Source organism: Nycticebus coucang, chromosome 15 (assembly GCF_027406575.1).
Source record: "Nycticebus coucang isolate mNycCou1 chromosome 15, mNycCou1.pri, whole genome shotgun sequence".
NCBI lineage: Eukaryota > Metazoa > Chordata > Mammalia > Primates > Lorisidae > Nycticebus > Nycticebus coucang.
Genome location: NC_069794.1, coordinates 1,666,388 through 1,674,394, shown reverse-complemented (window position 1 = coordinate 1,674,394; position 8,007 = coordinate 1,666,388).

The window sequence follows — 8,007 nt, the reverse complement described above, 5'->3', positions numbered from 1 at the left end:
CTCACAGAGCATCATCCCAGCTCCAGCCTGTGTGCCCTCACGGTCCTCTCTGTGTATGGTGTCTGCATCCAAATGGTCCTTTCTTATAAGAACATGATCAGATTGCATTGGGATCCACATTAACCCAATATGACTTTATCGTAACTAATTGCATCTTCAAAGACCCATTTCCAAATAAGGTCACATTCTAAGGTGTTTAGGGTTAGTATTCCAACATAGGAATTTGGGGGGGGGATGCAATTCAACCCATAAAACAGCAGAAAATATTTTTTCACAGAGACGCTGAATTTTAGAAAGAAATGTAACAAGAAAAATCACCACACATTACAGTTCTTTGGCTCCTTTAGAACAATGTGACCAAAAGTGACTAAGCCCAAGGCTTTTCTTTTAAACATGGTGACTGTGAATGCCATGTTAGCCTTCTGTTTACCACGAATATACTTCATATGTTCTTTTTTCCTGAAGTAAGCTGGCAAACTCACTATTTCTCACTACAAAAATCAGCATTGGGCTTAAAAGGAAAGGATGATTGGATAGCGTTGGGAAGGAGACATCAGTAGCCACATGGAACCCAGGTCACTCAGAGGACAGGGCAGAACTTGAGAGCTTTGTCAGCAACTGTGAAGTTTGCATTTCCTACAGAGGCCAGGGCTGGGGCTCTCCACCTGGTGAACTCCTCAACACAGCTTCCAAGCTTGGGGAACATAGGTTAAAGTGTGCAAAGTTTCAGTTGTGCAAGAAATCTAAGCCCAGGTGACATACTATGCAGCACAGTGCTCACTGTTAGCAGTCCTGTCCTTCATACTTCAAATTTTGCTAAGAGAGTAGAGTAGATCTTATGTGAAGTGTTTTATCACAACAACAACAACAATGATAATACCAGTAAGAGTAGGGGAAACTTGTAGGTGATGAACTGGTTTGTGGTCTATACTTTTCTCCAAACTCATCAAGTTGCATTAAATATGTAAAGCTTTTTATGTTAAAAAAATTAAGAAGAATACTAAAGCACTTCCCCTGTTTTCTTCTAATAGTTTTGTCATTTCATTTAATGTATAGGTCTTACATTTAAGTCTCTAATCCATTTTAAGTACACTTTTATAGATAGTGAAATGTAAATATCTTAAAAAAAAAAAAAAGTTGCTGAAAATAAATTTACCCTAGCTTGCACTCATTCCCTCAGGGACAAATACCCCACTGCAGATGAACAGAGGATTGTGTAGGTTACCCAGCTCCCCCTCTGTGGTTATGAATGGTTAGTGAGCCAAGCATGTATTCATTTTAGTGGACTCCCAACTCTGCTGAGACCTTACTGTGGTGAGTACCTTACTTCTCTCTTATATCTTGGGTCTAGAATTGTTCTGTGTTGCTTGTTAAACATACAGGTTCCCACCCTTCCTACACTAAGACCCTCTAAATTAACATCCCTAGGGGAAGGGCTGGAAACTATTTATTTTTAAAAAGCATCTTTGTTGTTTGTAACAATTTAGCAAGTTGGGGAAATACCATATTCTCTCCCTTAATTCTCACCACAACTCTTAGGAGGAGGTATTATTAATATTACTCTTGGATACTGATGAAGGAACTTGGTTTAGGGAAGTAATTTGCCCACCATCATATAGATAGTAAACTAGGGAGGCTGTTTTAGGCACCAGCAGCCATTTTAGACACAGTGGCAAAATGAATGGAAGCAATATTTTGGGAGCAGAAGGAGGTTCAGGGTCTCTTATATTTTTTGGTTCACATTCATACACACATACATCCATCATTGTTTAGCTCTGGTGAAGAACAATAACCTTAAGCTATTTTCTACAAGAAATCTCTGAAAGTAGGCCAGACCACAAGGCAGCTGTCATGACATCATGGATGGGGTCAGGGGAGTACTGAATTATGGGAAATTCTCCATCACTGTTACCTATGGGTAACATAGGTTATAAACATCAAGGCAGGCAGCATAACTGTGGTTTTCCTTAATAGTCAGTATAAAAAAAAAATGTGTGTAAAAAGAAATTGCATTATTAGGGACAAAATACGTGTTTACCTCTGAGTAAAATAGTTTTTATCTCTGCCCTTGTTTTACAAGCAAAAGTGTCTAAGAAGGAAATAATAACAGTTTTTTTCTAGAATAGTAGATTAAATGGAAGTGTAATAATTGCCGAATGTTTGATGTAAATTCAAAGGTAGAATCAGAACAGAAGTAACTAGAGTAATTATTAAAGTCTGGATTTCCAAACCCCCCAGGGAATGTTACATGGTCATTCATCTGAGCCTGATGTGTTTCCCATTAAAAACATGTGCTGCCTCTGGAATCTTCCGCTGGTGAGTGCCAGTGTGGGATGACGTCTCTGCCTTGGGGTGGCGTCTCACAGTGATGCTCTGTCTGAAACGACCTGAGGGCACCACCCCAGGAAGCTGGATGTGATAGGATAAGACACAAATGCCGCTAGGATTACCTTCTCTGGTGTTAATGACAACCGTGTATCTTCTTGAATTTTGTACTGAGGTTAGAATGTGAGAGGCAAAGCCTCCTTCAGGACAGGGTACTTAAGTTCAGCCCATGATGGACCTTTATAATTATCTTCTAGAACCCACACTTACTTCTGCCTGAAAATAACTGGTAAAAGATAATCCCCAAACCACATAGGTTGCAAGTTACTCTTAGCTTATTGATTTTCAATCATTTTATGTGAACCCTTAGGCTTTGGTTAAAAAAGGGTCATTGTTTTCTCCATCAGGAATTGAAACGGACAAAGCAATCTACCCTTGGTGGTCTGTAGATACTGAAGCACGCCATCCAGAGTCATGCTTTGATGTTCCCACTTGTGTTCACACCACCACTCTGTGATGAAACTATGTTTATGATCTTTAATTATATCCTTATTTACATACCATAGAAATCAATTCAATAGAAGATCAAATAGGGTCATTTCAGAGTTCATTCATTAATTTATTCATTAATTAACACACCAGTAGAGATTTGAGGGCCAAGATGGCAGACCAGAGGCAGCCCACACATGCTGGCAACTGAGAGTGGTGAGTGGACACTCACCTTTGGCTTGACTGTCCAAGAGAGCATTAGCAGCCTCAAAGAGGCAGCAGGAGGCACCCAGAGTGAAGGTGAGGCATGTGGGGCAGCCTGCTCAGCAGGATCAGAGGTGCCTGGAAAAGGCACCTACATGTGAGGAAGGGACAGGGAAGAGAGAAGCCCAGGGCACCTCACATCCCTCACAAACATTGCAATCTGGCTGCAGGAGAGCCCCCTCCACTATAGCAGGCCTCTGGGCTGACACAGGGAGCTTATTGGAGACTGTGCAGTGGCACTGCTCTTAGGAGAAAGACCAGCAGGGTTCCACCTGCCTCCAAACCCTGGAAATTGTGACTGGTGCTATTTTGGGGTCCCAGCCTCAGAGTACTTCATCTACCTTGGGGTTAGATCCATTGCTGCCACCTCCCCATCACCCCTTTTGGGAGGGGTGCAAGGAGAGAGCAGGGAGGTTGGGTACTCTTGTGATCCCTGTGAGTGAGTGCTATGCACCCTTACTACTTCTGGGACACCCAGAAAGAGAAGGCACCCACATACCTGACACCTGCTGCTACCACCTGTGCAGCCCCACCCAGCCATAGCTCCCATGGAGCCAGCAGAGCACACTTGTAGCCCAAGGTACTGCCACTGCTGTCTTGGTAGCACAGCTGCTGTTGCTGCCAACTGGGCCATGCTGCCACTGATGGAGCTCAATGTGGTGAGTGTCCATGCTGCCACAACCACTGCCACTACTGCCACCAGCCCTGGGCAGGGGGAATGCTCATGTTGCATGCACCAACTACCCACTGTACTCCTGCAACTCCAACCACCTGTGACAACTATGGGGAAATGAGGCAACACAGGAGGACATCAGTGTTACAGTCTCTCAGAATAGGACTCAAGCAAAACCGCCCAGAGACTTTTCCCTCTCTTCACTGAGCATGGCGAGAGGGAAAAGTCCAGGAGAGGAGAAAAGGTGCACCACAAAGCTATCTGTCTTGAGCTGAGAAAGGAGGCTCCAGATGAGAAAGAACCGCACAAGAACTCTTGCAACATGAACAAACAAGCCATTTTGACACCCCAGTGGGTCACACGAGCTTTCCAGCAATGGACTCCAACCAAAAGGAAATCGTTGAAATGTCATATATGGAATTCAGAATTGTACATAGAAGTAAGATCAAGAAATTGATGAGAAAGTTGAAAACCAACACAAAGAAACCAAAAAAATAAAAATAAAAATTCCAGGGCATGAATGAAAAATTCATGAAGAAATAGATAATATAACAGATAATAGATAATATGATAAAAAATAAAACAGAACTAGAAATGAAAGAGACATTTAGGAAATTTTAAAATACAATAAAAACCTTTAACAATAGACAAAGCAGAAAAATGAATTTCAGAGCTTGAAGACAAGGCTTTCAAATTAACCTAGTTAGTCAAAAAAAAAAAAAATCAAGAAAATAAACAATCTCACCAAGAAATATGGGATTGTGTAAGAATCAACGGTATTCCTGTAGAAGGGAAAAAATGGCAAAAAGCTTGGAAAAGCTATTGGAGGAAATAATTGAGGAAAACATTCCTGGTATTGCTAGAGATTTAGGCATCCAGATACAAGAAAGTCAGCGAACACCTAGAAGATTCGTGGCAAATCAGAGTTTATCAAGGCACAGAGTCAAAATGAAGGGAAAAATCTTACAGGATGTAAGATGAAAGAATTAAGTAACTTATAAAGAAAGTTATAGTTCTTTCATCAGACTAGCAACCATCTTCTCAGAGGAAACCTTACAAACCAGAAGGGATTGGGGTCCCATTTTCAGTATTCTTAAATGGACTAACTGCCAACTAAGAATTTTGTATCCTGCAAAACTAAGCTTCATAGATGAAGAAAATATAAAGTTTTTTTTTCCCCAAACAAAAAAACACTAAGGGAATTTGTTATCATTAGACCTGGTCTACAAGTACTTTACATATGGAAGAAAACAATGGATTGCCACCAGTGTAAAAACACCCGAAAGTTACAGCTCACAGTTCTTATAAAATAGCAACACAAGAGAGAAAACAAAACAACTAGGTAACAATTAACATCATGAGCAGAACAATGTCTTACATACCTGTGCTAGCCTTTGATGTAAATGGTCTTAATGCCCCACTTAAAAGGTATAGATTGGCTGAATGGATTAAAAGAAACACAACCTAAATATATGTTGTCTCTAAGAAACCCATTTAAGTCTCAAAGACTTTCATAGACTCAAGAAAAAAAGAGTGGAAAATAATAGTCTGTGCAAACAGATACCAAAAGTGAGCAGCCATTCTCATCTCAGATAAAATAGACCTTAAATCAAAAATGGAAAAACAAAAGAGACAAAGATGGTCATTATATAATGATAAAGGAATCAGTTCATCACAAAGATGTAATAATCCTAAATATACATGCATCTAACACAGGAGCTCCCAGATTCACAACACAAATTCTACTAGATCTAAGGAAAGAAATACACAGTGACATTATAATTGGCGGAGACTTCAATACTCCACTGACAGAACTAGACAGATCATCAAGGCAGAAGATCAACAATAACAATGAAAAAGAAAACATTGTACTTAAGCAGAACTCTAGAACAAATGGACCTAACAGACATTTAAGGACTATTTTACCCCCAAACTTTATAAGATACATTCTTTTCATCAGTACATGGGACATCTTCCAAGATAGATCATATGTTAGGCCCTAAAACTTCTCAGCAAATCGAAAAGTATCAAAATCATTCCGTATGATTCTCAGGCCACAGTGGAATAAAACTAGAAATCAAATCAAAGAGGAACTCTCAAATTTACACAAATACATGGAGATTAAACAATCTGCTGAAGAATGATCCTTGGATAAATGATGAAATCAAGATGGAAATGTAAAAACATTCAAATTGAATGAAAAAGGCAACTCAAGCCTATAAAAATCTCTGGGATAAAGAAAAGGGGGTGCTAAGAGGGAGTTTAAAAGCCCACATCAAAAAGGCAGAAACAACCTAATGTCATACCCCAAGGAACTAGGGGGGGAAAAGAACAAATTAAACCCAAAGCTAGAAGAAAAAAGACATAAGAAAGATCAGAACATAACTAACCAAAATGGAAACAAATTAAAAAAAAAAATACAAAGGATCAATGAAACAGAAAAATGTTGTTTATCTTCTCAGATACCAAAGGAATCTGACCAGTAGCTAGACTAACCACAAGTAGAAGAGAAAGGACTCAAACCAGCTCAATAAGAAATAAAATAGGGACATTACAAATGATAGCACAGAAATATAAAATATCTCTGTGACTACTGTGAAAACTTCTACACACACAAAATAGAGAATCTAGAGGAAATGGATAATTTCTGGAAACAGATAAACTCCCAAGCTTGAATCAGGAAGAAATAGAAATCCTGAACAGACCAATAACAAATATCATGAGAAGCAGAATTGAAACAGCAATAAAAAATCACCCAACAGGAAAAAGGCCCCAGACCAGACAGATCCACAGCAAAATTCTTCCATGCCTATAAAGAAGAAACAGCACGTATTCTTCTGAATCAGATCCATAACGTCAAGAAGGAAGGACTCCTCTCTAACTCATTCTATGAAGCCAGCATCACCCTGATACCAAAGCCAGGAAAGGATGCCACACAAAAAAAAGGAAAAACTACAAATTAACATCCCTTATGAACATCGAGGCAAAAATCCTCAAAATGCTAGCCATCCAAATCCAACAGCACATCAAAAAGGTAATTTATCATAATCAAGTGGATTTCATCCCAGGGATGCAAGGATGGTTCAATATATGCAAGTCAATAAAAGTGATTCACCACATAAACAGAATTAAAAACTAAAACCATACGATCATCTCAATAGATACAGAAAAGGCATTTGATAAAATCCAACAACGCTTCATTATAAAAACCCTCAACAAACTAGGCATAGAAAGAATATACCTCAAAATAATAAAAGCCATATATGATAAACCCACCACAAACATCATATTGAATGAGGTAAAGTTGAAAGCATTCACCAAAGAACTGGAACGAGTCAGGGCTGCCCACTGTCACCACTTCCATCCAGCATAGTACTGGCGGTCCTAGCCAGAGCTGTCAGTCAAGAGAAAGAGATAGAGGGCATTCAGATCAGGAAAGAGAAGATAGAAATATCCCTGTTGCCAATGATATGATCTTGTATCTAGAAAACGCTAAAGACTTCATCAGGACACCTAGAACTGATAAATTCAGTAAAGTCTCACGTTACAAAATTAATGTACACAAATCAGTAACATTTCTGCATACTAAAAACAGTGAAGTGGAGAGTCAAATCAAGAACTCTGTACCATTCACAACAGCTGCAAAGAAAATAAAATGCCTAGAAATGGACTTACCCAAGAAAGGGAAAGATCTCTACAAGGAGAACTATGGAACACTGAGGAAAGAAATCAGAGATGTCACATACACATGGAAAAACATCCAGGCTCAGAGATTGGGACCATCCACGTTGTTAAAACATCCAGAGTGGTTTGTAGATTCAAAGCAATCCCCGTCAGAACACCAAGGTCATTTTTCACAGATGTAGAAAAATAATCCTAAACATCATATAGAACCAAAAGAGAGCTCAAGTAGCCCAAGTGATCCTCAGCAAAAAGAACAAGTGTGAGAGATCACATTACCTGACTTCCAATAATACTATCAATGTTAATATTATGCAAGGTGGTAGTAGCCAAACAAGAGTGATGCTGCGGTAAGGCAGACACCCAGACCCAGGAACAGAGCAGAGAGCACCAACAGAGAGGCGCATGGCTCAACGAAGCAGGCAAAAACATGCCCTGGGGCAGGATGCCTGCTCAGTAAGTGGTGCTGGGAAAATTGGATAGCCACACACAGAAGGGTGAAGCGGAATCCCTCTCTCTCACAATGCACAACACTTAAATAAAGATGAATTAAAGAGTTAAATGCAAGACTTGAA